We start from the raw sequence: 13,440 nt of genomic DNA, 5'->3' as shown, positions 1-13,440 counted from the left end.
TTGCTATGTATGAACTGCCTAACGGAGGAGATTTCATAGATATCTCCTCCGCTTAGGCTGACACCGTGCAGCATCGCAGTCCCCATAGATTACTATGGGTACTGCGATGTTCTGCAATGCATGAAGCTTTGTTAAGCTTCGCATTGCACGGACAGGTAACGCCATCTCAGGACGGTGTTATTTGTCATTTCGAATGGGATTCTGCTGAAGCCTTTCTGGCTTCGCAGAATCCGGTACAGCGGAAGTGCTGCCGCTAAGCAGGAAAAAAAAGTTTGCAGTATAGGGGTCACTACGCCGGGGCTCCCAGAGTAGCCCCGGCATGGTGCATCTAAGCGGTACCTAAATATGCCTCACTGCCAACCTATTCAGCTGTACCGCATTTTATTGATGCATTGACCCCTTAGTGCAGCCTTGGCTAACCAGTGACACTCCAGTTGTTTTGTGAAACTATAAGTCCCAGCATGCTTTGCCAACATACATCAGCTTATTGCTGGAAGGGTATGCTGGGACTTGTAGTTTCACAAACACCTGGAGTGTCACAGGTTATCAAACACTGCCCTTAGTGTCTGAATCAAACAAAGAAAACCACAGAAGTAGTAATAGGCATCCTCACATCTTGGTACTGCGCTTTCTGTCACGTCTAACGTACTCTGTGTGTATAGAGCAGTGTGTATAATATGTGATGTGTATACGTCTGTCCTCCGCTGACACCAGCGATGTATATATATATCCTTACACAGGATATCCCCCCCCCTCCTCCTCCTTTGTGTGGGTCTCTCCTGTTATATTATTATGGTCTCCCCCCATACCTCAGCCAGCCCCCAGGCAGGCGCCTCCTCTCGGCGTGTAGACTGGGCTTACAGAAACCAGTCCCCTCCCCTCATTCCTCACCCCGTAGCTGCTAGCGGACCGCACTCTGCAACCCAAGTAAGTGGAATGGGTCCCTGATCGCCTTACACAACGCTGGACCCCTTATAGGGTGTCTAAATACACCAAATAACCCTCCTCCGCACTGTGGCATCGCAGGAGTTAATAGCTTGATCGATCCACGTTATATCGGGCTTAATTATAGCATTTATCATGGTTTGGTGTCGGGGTGGATGGATGGCTGCTCCAGCCGCCTTTGTGCAGCACTTGGCCATCTTCTGTGTGAGTTCATGAAGTAGTTGGAGGCTGGTTCCTGTGAGCCCCCCCTGACATGGCGCAGTTCCTGCTGCTTACAGAAGGATCTCCCTTCCTCCCAGTCCCCTCAGTCTGCTGTGTAGAGCTGGGTCCAGACATGTGGATTTCAGCCCTGCACTGTTGTGGTGAAAGATCTGTTTTCTTTGTTTGCAGTGAAGCTGTAGCGGTTTCCAAGAAAGTGAATAGAGCTTTTGTTACATCTTTTTTTTGTCAGTGTGTTGGGCCCAGGGGACCTGCATAGAATAAGATCCTGTGTTACAACTTTTTAAAAAGGGCCACACGATTTGTATGTGAGCTAAATGTTGAACTATCCTACATGCTGTCTTAAAAGGCTCCTTGTAATGGGGCAGTCCAGGCAAATTACTGATAATGTTTAGAGAAGTATTGCAGACTTAAACTTGCTGAATTGTGACTTTCATGGGATGAGGCACAGTTTATTTTTATGTGAGTAGTTACTGTAAGTTTAAAATTGTTGATAGTAGTGACGGTACTTAAAATAGCTTTGGCCCTGAGTATATTTGGACAAATGTTGTAGGGATTGCAAGAGTTTAAAATGTATTTTTTGCTCTTACAGTTGGTGCAATAAAGTTCATATATATTGTAGAAAAAGTAATTCTGTATGTGGTGGGGGTGAAGTGGGGTGTGCTGATGGTTGGGTGCTCTAAATGTAAAATACAAGATAATTCAATATAAAGAATCATCATGTTACACTCAGAAATATATGTAAGAAGAGCCATCTCTAATACAACAGGCGTTGCATGTTAGAGATAGTTACATCTGCTGAGAGAAAGCTATTGCACCGCGTTTTACAGTTATGCTGACCTGGCTTTGGTTGTTTTTTGCAAATTAGTTCAAAATGATTACCAAAATGCACAAGGGACCCCCCCACACACACACAAAAAGTGTGTTCATTTATTTTTCCAACCACTGTGCATGCACATGGTTAGCTGTCTGCAGAGCAATTTATGCAGTTAAAAAGTAGTTCTTTATATTAGGTGTCACAGAATGGAGTTACTCTTTTCTCTGTATAGTTTATTTGTGGTTCAGTGTTATTGTCAGTAACCAGCCGTTACTGACCACTGCTACTGTTCTCGCACACCAGACACTCACCAACAGCAAGTGTCAGTTGTACATTTTGTAGGAGATAAGTTGCTACCGGCACCTGGATGTTTGGTATAGGTGCTGCAGCACATCTTTGCAGGCTACTGACACCTGGATGTTAGGTATAGCTGCTGCAGCACCTCTTTGCTGGTGATGGCTGGTTTCTCTTGACCACTTACTTTGGATCTGCTGGGTAGCATACAGAGTGTTGACTCGGGGTACTGAGTTTAACATAGAACAGCCAGGGACCAGATTAGAATTTAGCTCTTATCTACAGGTCACAGGATACAGCAGGAAATAAGTGACACGCAGGATCTTGAAAACAATGATGTTTATTTCTACTAAAGGATCTTTACAAGGACCATTACATACCAGTTTGAGGTAATGGTTATCATCCAGAAGTAAAGTTGGGCTCTGCTGCTCTTTAAATACCATTTTCTATACACATGCTGGCAGGAGATAATCCAGCCTCCTGTCTCTTTAACCTATTCAGGCTGATACATGAAGCTTGCTAAGAACAGATGATGTGTTCATGCACTACAAGGGTAAGGAAGGCTCAGACTCCTTTCCATCCCTGGTGCTGGAGAGTCTAAGGAGTGATATTTAATCTTTAGAAGCTTTAGAGTTTGGCTCTTCTCTCAAGCTGACATCGGCTCCAGAGGGTGAGTGACCAGATCCTGGGAACAGTCACCTGGCTGTCGCTGCTCTTTGCCAACTGTACTGCAACAGTGGTCGGTAGCTACATGCCATCACTGTTCTCAGGAGATGCACCTGCAGCCCCCCATAGACCACCAAGGACGGGGGACATCTCTGGCACCATATTGCTTCGGTTCCCATGGCCAGGGACTGGAGCAGTGGGCAAATACATTTTTTATTATACACATTTTAAATAATTTTAAGTACTTTTGCTTAAAACATATTTAAAATAAAATGTATCCATTTCTACACCCTGAGCATAGCGCTGGGCCCTAACCCACTCAGGCTTTAACTCTCCTGGTGCCTTGGTGCCATACATTTATCTTTACACACTTTAAAAATTATATATTTGCATATTCTATCTTTGGCGCCCAGCGCAGCAACGTGTCTCTTTTGGTGCCACAGCATTGAGAATTAACCCTTCCCATGTTTTGGCTGCTATTTTCTGTACCACATGTGGGGGATATGAGGGAGACCCAGCCACATAAGGAAACTTGTATTTTTAGTTTAGTGTCACTCTTAACTCCCAAATAGGGTGGAAAAAACAATACCAAGGACTCCCCACAATGGATCTCTGGGCGATTACACGCAGCTTCTCTTCCCAGTGCTCAGCCGTGTGACGATGTGGGCGGGGCGTGTGGCCACGTTGACCAATTAGAAGCAGCAATCGCAGAAACTTCAGCCTCTCACTCGCACCCATCTCAGTGACCATTTTAAAGTGGTGACTGAAATAGATTTGCAGGAATTCACAGAAATGGAGGGGCCCTGGGAAAAACTGGATCACCTTGCAGTTCTCAGGGCTCCACTAAGGGGAGGGAAGAGATCGATTATAAAAATGTATAGATTAACCAGTAATGCTTTAAAAAAAATTATATATATATTTATATATGAAACAGAGCTCCCTTTGAAATGTGACACCTAAAACTATTATTATTTTAATTTAATAAACTCCAATATAAAGAACAAAGAGTAGGAAAAACAATTGTGGGAAGATTATCGAACTGCGTATTGAAAACAGTGCACCACTGTGGCTCCTTTTGTTTACTAACAAGATAATATTAGTAAATTATTAATGCTAAAATGCAATGGGCGGATCCTCTAATACATTGCTGGGTTCATACCATGTCGTGTTTTGAAAGCTGTTTTTGATTTGTGTTTTTATATTATAGTATATATCATTCCCACACCGCCTAAAACTCGCTAGTCTCTCCTTATGAGGAGTGGTCTCTAGCAGGTCCATTCTGAATAAGTATGCTAGTTTCTCTATGAGAGAGATGATGGAAAGGGTAATGGTCTGAAACCAAACTTGTAGGATACATTTTTTTTTTTTTTAGTAGATGCTGAGATTATTATAACAAGTTTTCTGCTGCCTCTAGTAAGTTTAATGGACAGGCCTGGAATAGCCTTTCAACAGTTGTGCATATATATATATATATATAATCAGTCTCCTAAACAATGTTATGATGCTTCAGGAATAGTGCCCTCATGCCGATACTAAGAGACCTTATGGGGGACATGTAGTCCTTGTAGAGTATTTCAAAAAACATTTCTTGGCACATGCTCGCACTTAACTTGCGATTAGCAAATAAGATAATAAAATATACTAAAACAGCAAAAGCAGGCAATTGTATTATTTAAAACTTGCCATATTTTTCCCTGAAGGTCTATGTTGTTGCGGTAGGGGATCTGTGAATTAAATGCCTGCATACATAAGTTGTTTGTTATTGAAAAATGACAGGGAGTGGTAAAGTTGAAGCTTCCATTTCTTCTGTATCTTGTGCCAGGCAGACCAATTTGCCATTAGGAGGTTATCTAGTGCAATTGATGAGATATCCGATATTGTAAAGCGCTGCGGAATTTGCTGGCGCTATATAAATAAATGTTGATGATTACGTAGGTGCCACAGGTATATTCGAATAATGTCTGGTATTAACTTTCTGAATGAAGTGTTTATAATTACCTCATGGTTTTTGGTGAGGGGTAAAGAAAATACCTGCAACGTATAAAGTCATTTAGGAAATTATGTATCGAGTCACCCTCCCCAGTGAGAGTTGTTTTATTCAAATGTTCAGTATTTATACCATGCAAATTGTGTATTTGATTGGGAAGGCATATCCCTAAATATTCTATATATTGTTTTAGAGGATTTGGCTGTGTGATGTTGTTTAATGCCACAGTCACTGATTTATCTATATCAAACGAGAAGCCTGGAAACAAGCAAAACAGGTCATGTATGAAAACCGATCTTGATAGAAGCCCGGCCTATAGGAATCCTTGAAATATATATTCATGACTCCTTATGAAATGCTTTCCTTACATCTATGCATTAAATGTTCTTGCACGTTTTTGTCCACAGATGAGGCTGTAACTGCAGCTATGGCCGACCTAGACCTAATACTTTTAGCTGCGCTCCTTCCATGTGTAACACATATATTTATAATCTATCCGGGAATGTTAGTTCCACATATTGCAAAATATATTAAGCTGACCAACCCACGTCAAAGTCTTCCCATTCTGGTCAGTCCGTTCTAGCATGATCAAATGCTAGGCCTTTTTTTTTTTTCAAGTTCAGGTTAAAAATCATCTAGTGTGCTTTAGAACAATAATCGTTCATTGTCACAGCGTACACACTAATGCAGTGGTTCCCAAAGTGTTCTCCGGGTGCCGCGGCGCTGTCACAGGGGTGCCGTGGCCAGAAAGAAAACAAAAAAACAAAACTTGCCAATCTGGCGGCACCTGGGACCCAGCATCCTCCTCCGTCCTCGCTTCTCACTGAATGTCGGGCGTGGCGTCATCACGTCGGACATATTCAGTGAGAAGCGGCGGGGGAGAGGAGGATGCTGGGTCCCGGGCGCCGCCGGATTGGTAACAAGACAGAAGAGATAGAAGAAAGAAGGTAAAGTATGGTAAGTAAAGAAAGGGGAGGGGAAATGGTGATAGGAAACAGTAGTGGAGGGGCAAGAAAATGGAGGAGGGGGCAACAGAGTGAGGATGGAGAAGGGGCGGAGTGTGTGGATGAAGGGTGGCAACAGTGTGATGATTTTTGTACATGTTGTTTTATTTTGTTTGATCTTATTCCTGTTGGTATTAGCTGTAAATTATTCTTTGACAGAAATATAATTGGAAAAAATATATAAAAATATTTTTTTCCATTGGATTTATGTCTATTATTTTTGCAAACAACTTACTAAGTATTTCTGTTCGGACCTATATACCGATTACATTATTTTGACCCAACTACTTATAAAACGGTACTGCTCGGTAATTATTTTGGAGGGGTGCCTTGAAAAAATTATGGAGACTCTAAGGGGCATATTCAATTACGATCCCGATCCGCGGGATCGTGCCGGAACGGCCGCGAATCTAATCCGCGGTACCGTATTAACGGCCGTACTGCTCATTTTCCGCGGTAACGCGCGTTACCGCGGATCGGATCGTAATTGAATATGCCCCTAAGGGTGCTGCGAATTGAAAAAGTTTGGGAACCTCTGCACTAATGTGATATCGGGCCAACTGGTTGTTTATCGTATTATTGGCCCAATTATCAGCTGAAAACACTAGTGTGTACCAAGCCTAAAGCTGGGTACACACTACACTGTTTTCGTCCAATAATCGGCTCAAACAGCCGACATACGACCGCTCGTTCAAAAGTCTGGTCAGTGTGTGCAGTGATACGATGGTCGAAAGTCTGCCCAAATGGACAATTATTGCCTCATTTGGTTGGTCGTACCGTTTAATATTTTCGTTCCAATCTCGTTTCCGCTGTGTAGTGTGTATAAACTTCCGACCGATCCACAACAGTGAGTACGAAATTACAGTCATTGCTCACGACAACATGGCTGTAAAAAGTCGCTAAACGGACGTCCGCTCTTCCCTTTATCGTCCTAAACAAGGCTAGTGTGTATGCAGTCCATGGACCGAGCGATCGGACCATCGATCGCATGTAAAATCACTTGGCATAAAAAGTTGGTCGAAATTTCTGTAGTGTGTACCCAGCTTAAGTCACAGGCTTACAACAGATAATGGGCGCCCAGGGTCTTGTAAGCAGAATGGTGATTATTGTTTTAAAAATTCCTTACAAGGACTGTTGCACATCAGTCTGTGGTACAGATGATTCTTCCAGATGTACAATATGGTTCACACTTGCAATGGGCTCTCCTGCCCCTCTTTTTACAGTGTTTACGTGAATATTGGCAGAGGGTAATCCAGCTCCCGCCCCTTTAGCTATACTTTCAGGAGCCCTGCTCCATGCCCTGGCTCCCTCCTCAGGCTGAAATGGGCTACCATCTTATAACCCACTTGTCTGGTGTGTGAGGGGGACCCGGCCACTTGGCTGAACAAACTAAACCCACTGCTAGTCATTTTATTTTGGGTCATCTGCTGCAGCAAGACGTAGGCATACTTGCCTACTCTCCCGGAATGTCTGGGAGGCTCCCGAATTTCGGGTAGTGCTATTGGACCTCAGAGAACACGACTTTCTCCCGGATACTGCCTGTTCCAGGGAATGGCATCATTTTGGCCCACGGCTAGATGATGTGATCGCTGCATTTACTTATAGAATAAGTCGTACATGCTTGATCTTTCTCTTTTTGTTTCTTTACTTCTACAGTTTTTATTTATTCCAGGCAGAGTTGCTTTTATATTTTTTATTTGTTGGCTAGGCTACTACCCTGGGCAGTATTGTATCGCAGAGCAGATTTCTGGTAATGAAAACATGTCAGTAAATGAAAGGGAAAAATTGGAAAACCTGCTTTGAGTCAGTTTCTTTTTTGTGTACTTGATTTTTGTTTTGTTTTGTAATTAAGAGACATTCACTATTATGTGACCTGTTTTACAATTGCGTTTCCTTAGAAGTCTTTTTGATTTTACCAATTTGTGTAGGGGGGGAAAGGGGGATAAAAAAAGGTTCCACTAGAATCTGTGATTAATTACTTTAACCTGATTGAAAAGACAATATGGCAGTTTCCTGTCTTGTTAATAAATGTTCGTTGGATCCACTTTCAGTAAAGGCAGAATGCAGAGAAATGAGGATTGCTTTGCAGAATGGATTATATGTGTTGCAGGACCTGAATAGATAATGATTGTGAAATATAAAAATAAACCATAATATATGTTTATATGTATGTGTGTGTGTGTGTGTATATATATATATATATATATATATATATATATATATATATATATATATATATATATATATATATATATATACACACACTAACCGTGTTACTGACAATTTTGTGTATTATAGCTGCAATAGATACAGCACCATAATATACTGTATGTCCATGTGATGCATATTCTATAGTACAAGCTGAGCTCCTATCTCCTTATTGTTTTGGTATGTATGTCTGTGCCGGTCCTCTGTGCCATTAATCTCTCATCAGTCAGGATAGAGCAGAAGACCTCATCCATTGACATCTGTCAGTTAGCCTGGTTTGGCTACCAGCTAATTAGTGACACAACATGTACTTACCGCTTACTTATTGTTTACCTAGGAGGTGGAGACACCTACAGGGATAATTACTTTAGCTCAACAATATAAAGAAGTATCGAACAATAGAATATTACAAATAGAGATTTGTGCATAATGTTCTTCACACACAAAACAGAGGAGGACATTGGTAGGTAGGGAGTGTGACTGTGGTGGTACACCTGTCAGACCGTAACGGGTGTAAAGGGAGCTCAGGGGAGAACGGAATCCTCCCGCAGAGGTTAAAGTCTGAGCTTAACATTTAATCTGTTCTAATTGAATAGTAAGAAAATGTAAATGTGAGTCGCTTACACTAGGTTAAATATGTTTAAATATCGATGTCATACGAATCGAGAATGGTGTAAATATGTGACCTGAAGTGCCGGCTGCTCAGTTTATACTTGGATTGGAACAGGCCAAGCCCTGGTTACTCCCGTGGTGGAAGCCTTAATACCAGGTTATCACAGCAGCTGGGCTATGCACCAGTACTTCACTTGGTACCAGCTGTGAATAGGTGCAGGACCCTTTAAGAACCAGCACTTTTTATATATCCCTTAGTATAGCAAACAGAAAGTAGCACACTAGCTAATCAGTAATATATTTGTTAATAAATATAAAGGGGCAGCTGTAAAGATATAAATATCTTTATAGCTGCCTTCATTGTGAAGAGGCTTTGACAGGTTACAGAGCCTCGGGACTACTTTGTCCCATCTTTCCTTGCCCTGCAGGATTATATTACAGTCCAAGCTAATACAGTACAGGGGGCAGCTCTGTTGACCTCTGTGACAACAGGAGACTGTTTACGTGTTTGGTGGCAGTAAAGACTGAAAGGTTGGTGTTTACTGAGGGGGAACTTTAGCAATCAGACTCCTTGTTATACCCAGGAGGGAAGTGGAGGTGCAATCCAACCTCATTATATCACTGGAGGCAATGTATTTCTAATTACCAAATGCACTTACTACAGAGCATCTTACTAATATTGTATTATATAGTTGTCAGGGGGATTGGTGATCTTTTTTTCATATAGAGGTACATTTGAGGCCACAGTCATACGATATCGCTATGGCAGGAGCCGCTCTCTACCTGTTATAAATATTTGGATGCTTATGCATGGACATGTGCAAATAGCCAAAATGGAAATATTCCATGGCTGTTATTGTTCTAATCTGACTGTTGTCCTACCCCTGCTCAATTCATCTCCAGCATGCCATTGTGTTGTCAATTTTGAAGATAGGAGTCTAGTATAGGTGTGGTGTTCTCCCCAGGAACTAGCCGGGTGGAGTATCGGGGAGTTTTTACTTGCCACTAGGCTCATGGAGTCTGACAGAGTCCTCTTATAATGGGCACTGTAGGCAGCAAAGTGTGATGGACCACTGACCACCAGGCTGAGCAGTCCTGGCAGTCAGTCATAAAAATAATGAATTCTAAAAAGAATATGGTGTCCTGTCCGACCAGCAAGTGGGCAATAACCGCAAGAGTCTTTATAAATAATGTGTGTGTCCTGTCCGACCGACAAGCGGACAATTACCGCAAGAGTCTTTATAAATAATGTGTGTGTCCTGTCCGACCGACAAGCGGACAATAACCGCAAGAGTCTTTATAAATAATATGTGTGTGTCCTGTCCGACCGACAAGCGGACAATAACCGCAAGAGTCTTTATATATAATTTGTGTTGGCAATAACCTCCAACATCTTTCCCCCATCCGGCTACTACCTTAATGCCACCCTGCTTGAAACATTTTCTGGGGATAACATGGAGGTGCTTTGACTACTCAAACACAATTAAAATGAAGCTTTATAGTAATTTAAAAAAATGTGGAGCTCAAACACGAGAATACAGGGTCCCGCTCTCCCCAGGTAGACCACAGATATGGCAGTAGTGATCTGTTGATCTCTATTTGTGGCAATACATTTTAGTATTATGACATATTTGCTCTAAAATAGACCTAAGTAAACAAATGTTATCCAGCTAAACCAGATGGTGAAGTAGATTGGTGTGCAATACTTGGCTCGCACAAGCTGCAAGCGTAGGTCTATGACGGCAGTTGCATAGTAGTCTATATATTTACAAGTGTCCACAGTTTTATGATTAGTCATAGTCTATTAAGGAGTTATTCTAATGAAACTTGAACTGAAATGTGCTGTAGTGATTGTGTAATGGATAATTATTCTAATTGGTCTTTGTGTAAACAAATGCAAATGAAATTACAGCCTATGTTCTACATCCATATGTTCTGTAACTTTGCTTCTGAATACAAAGCATGTACATAATGCATCTTCATGACCGAATCAGATTTTTACTGCATGACGACAAATACTGTATATCCACAGTATCTTCTTGCTTGATTATAGCAAGTCTGCTCCTCGTGACTGGGCAAATTGTATGTGCATGGCAAAGTGTGATAACATGTAAGTGGCAAAATCTTCCCTTCCAGAAGTGACATGATAGTAGCTTAGTTGGCGTTACAATTTTTGATCCATAGTTACAAATACTGAATTGCTATGTAACGTGTGGACGGTCCTCTTAGTATATCACTCCCTACACACTGTGGTAAACTAGGGGTTACATCCATCCATTGTGATATGTACATCTTGTTGCTTACATGTTTAATATGTTTCTGCTGCTTAATTGCAAATAGAATAAAGTACTGTTTTTCTATAGTTTTGCTGAACTACACCTGCATCATGCATTGTCTAATAGGAACCTCTCTTACAATTCAGGGGATATGAATGCAGTACCATATTTAGCCAGTAGGTTTTGATGGGTGGCCGGTTTTTAATTTTGTATCATGTGACCAAAAGCAGCACTTGACACCAGAGTCCTGGCATGGAAGGTGGTTTATACCGCTTTCATGCTGCCGCCCAGGCTATATCCTGGGTATATGAACCCGGGATATTGCCGGGGGGGCAGAGGCTCTCCTGGAGTCTGCCCGGAGTCTCTATGGCAACATCGCAAGAGGAGCTCTGATTGGCTCCTCTTGTGATTTTTTTTTTTTTTTTTTTTTGTTTTGTTTTTAATTTTAACATTGTGTCTGGTGAGAACAGGGTTGAAAAACCCTGGGTCACCCCATTCATAGTGCAGGCTTCCTGGGGAAGACCCGGGAATTTCCCCACCAAAATACCTGGGTCTAATTCGGTATTAGATCTGGGACCATTATACTGCACCTTGACCCGGGTCGTCTGGGTTTTCCCCGCCAAAACCCGGGTTTTTGGAGCAGTATGAATGAGGCATTACACAAACATTTATAGATACTTAGTGATAAGAAACCCCATTTATAGAACATCAAAAGGTAAGATTTGCAATAATTTGACAGCAGTGTATTGTAAGAGATATGTAGTGTGTTTATCATTCTGGTTTAGTGGATGTTGCTAAGTATAATTAAAAGATACAGATAAGAGTCCATGCTACTGCGTTCTATTCCCCCTTTTTTTTTTTTTTATGGTCCGTTTTATCTGATGATTTGATGCCATTCCCAGCTCCTGGGAATGTTTTATTTTGATAACATGTATGCATTGTAGACGTGTTTCTGAGATGATTTCATATAAAAGGCATGTGCCTCCTCTCCTCCTTTGAAGCCACTAACGCAAAACATTTTCTTTTTCTGCTGTGGGATGGCTACAACTATGTGCAGGTTACAACCTTCCAATAGAAATTAACAGAATACAGCGCACATGCAATTTTGTGTTAATGCCTATTCTGTTTTTATGCATTGAGCATCTTGATTTAAAGATCAAGATGTACGAGTCTTGGGTGGATAAATGGCATTTGTTGCTAAGGCTTCGTACACACTGGAGGTTATTTCAGCCAATTATCGAGCCAGACACACTATAAACGACTGCTTGGTCACATATTGCATTAGTGTGTATACTTACACGATTAACGACAGTCATTCCAAAGTGACGATTGTCGTTTCATGTGGTTGGTCGTACCATTTAATAATCTTGTTCCAATCACCTTATCCTGCAGTGTGTATACACTCCTGATCACGATCTCCATAGAGTTTACAGGGTCATGGTCTTTTCAGCCGATGCCGGCAATGAACATGTCCTGGTGACTAAATGTAGAGAGTGCTATAGATGGAATAATTCATTGTTCGTTCGGAGACAGAATGTTTCGTTTCAGAGTCACAGAAGCTAACGAAATTTCGTTAAGACGTGTGGATAACTATAACAAGGCGGTTAATCAGTGTGACTGGAAAGAATGAATGGCTATTGTGCTGTCTTTCTATAAACGACCATAGGACCAGATGAAGAGAGCACAGATCTGATGGTAAATTGTGTGTAGTGTGTACGCATGAATCGCCTGACCGGTGGGACCTTCAGTTGTGGGTACAATCGTTGTAGATAACGGATTGGTCAGAAAATTCTCCATTGTGTTCCTAGCCTAAAGCTGGGTACACACTACACGGTTTTCATCCAATAATCGGCTCAATCAGCCGACCTACGACCGCTCGTTCAAAAGTCGGGTCAGTGTGTGCAGTGACACAATGGTGGAAAGTCTGCCCAAATGGACGATTGTCTCCTCATTTGGTTGGCCGTACCGTTAAATATTTTCGTTCCAATCTAGTTTCCGTTGTGTAGTGTGTATAATTTTCCGACCGATCCACAACAGTGAGTACAAAATTACAGTAATTGCTCACGACAACATGGCTGTAAAAAGTTGCTAACGGGACGTCTGCTCTTCCCTTTATCGTCTAAAACAAGGCTAGTGTGTATGCAGTCCATGGACCGAGCGATCGGATCATCGATCGCATGTAAAATCGCTCGGCATAAAAAGTTGGTGAAAAATTCTGTAGTGTGTACCCAGCTTAAGTGTGGATTTGCTCTTAACTAGATAAACAAGATTTATATTTTTCAGGCCAGGATTATTTAAATAAGCTTGCTTTGGTAGGGAAAACTTATTTAGGAAATGTGCCGTTTTACTGTTAGGCGCACAGCCTTTTCCTCCTGGCAAAAGGGTTTGAATTGTCCAAATGATCAGAGGTTA

General features: G+C 41.7%; 1 protein-coding gene across 2 annotated transcripts in view; it reads left to right on the top strand.

The window, feature by feature from the left end:
- The first annotated feature begins 824 nt into the window (after positions 1-824).
- Positions 825-13,440, top strand: part of ST3GAL6 (ST3 beta-galactoside alpha-2,3-sialyltransferase 6) — a 113,073-nt gene continuing 100,457 nt past the window's right edge. For both annotated transcript variants that reach the window (XM_075197023.1, XM_075197022.1), the window contains exon 1: positions 825-927. The gene's annotated coding sequence lies outside the window, so the exon portion shown is untranslated. The remainder of the gene's footprint in view (positions 928-13,440) is intronic.

Source organism: Mixophyes fleayi, chromosome 2 (assembly GCF_038048845.1).
Source record: "Mixophyes fleayi isolate aMixFle1 chromosome 2, aMixFle1.hap1, whole genome shotgun sequence".
NCBI lineage: Eukaryota > Metazoa > Chordata > Amphibia > Anura > Limnodynastidae > Mixophyes > Mixophyes fleayi.
Note: the sequence above shows the minus strand (reverse complement) of the source record. Positions and strands in the feature narration are given on the sequence as shown.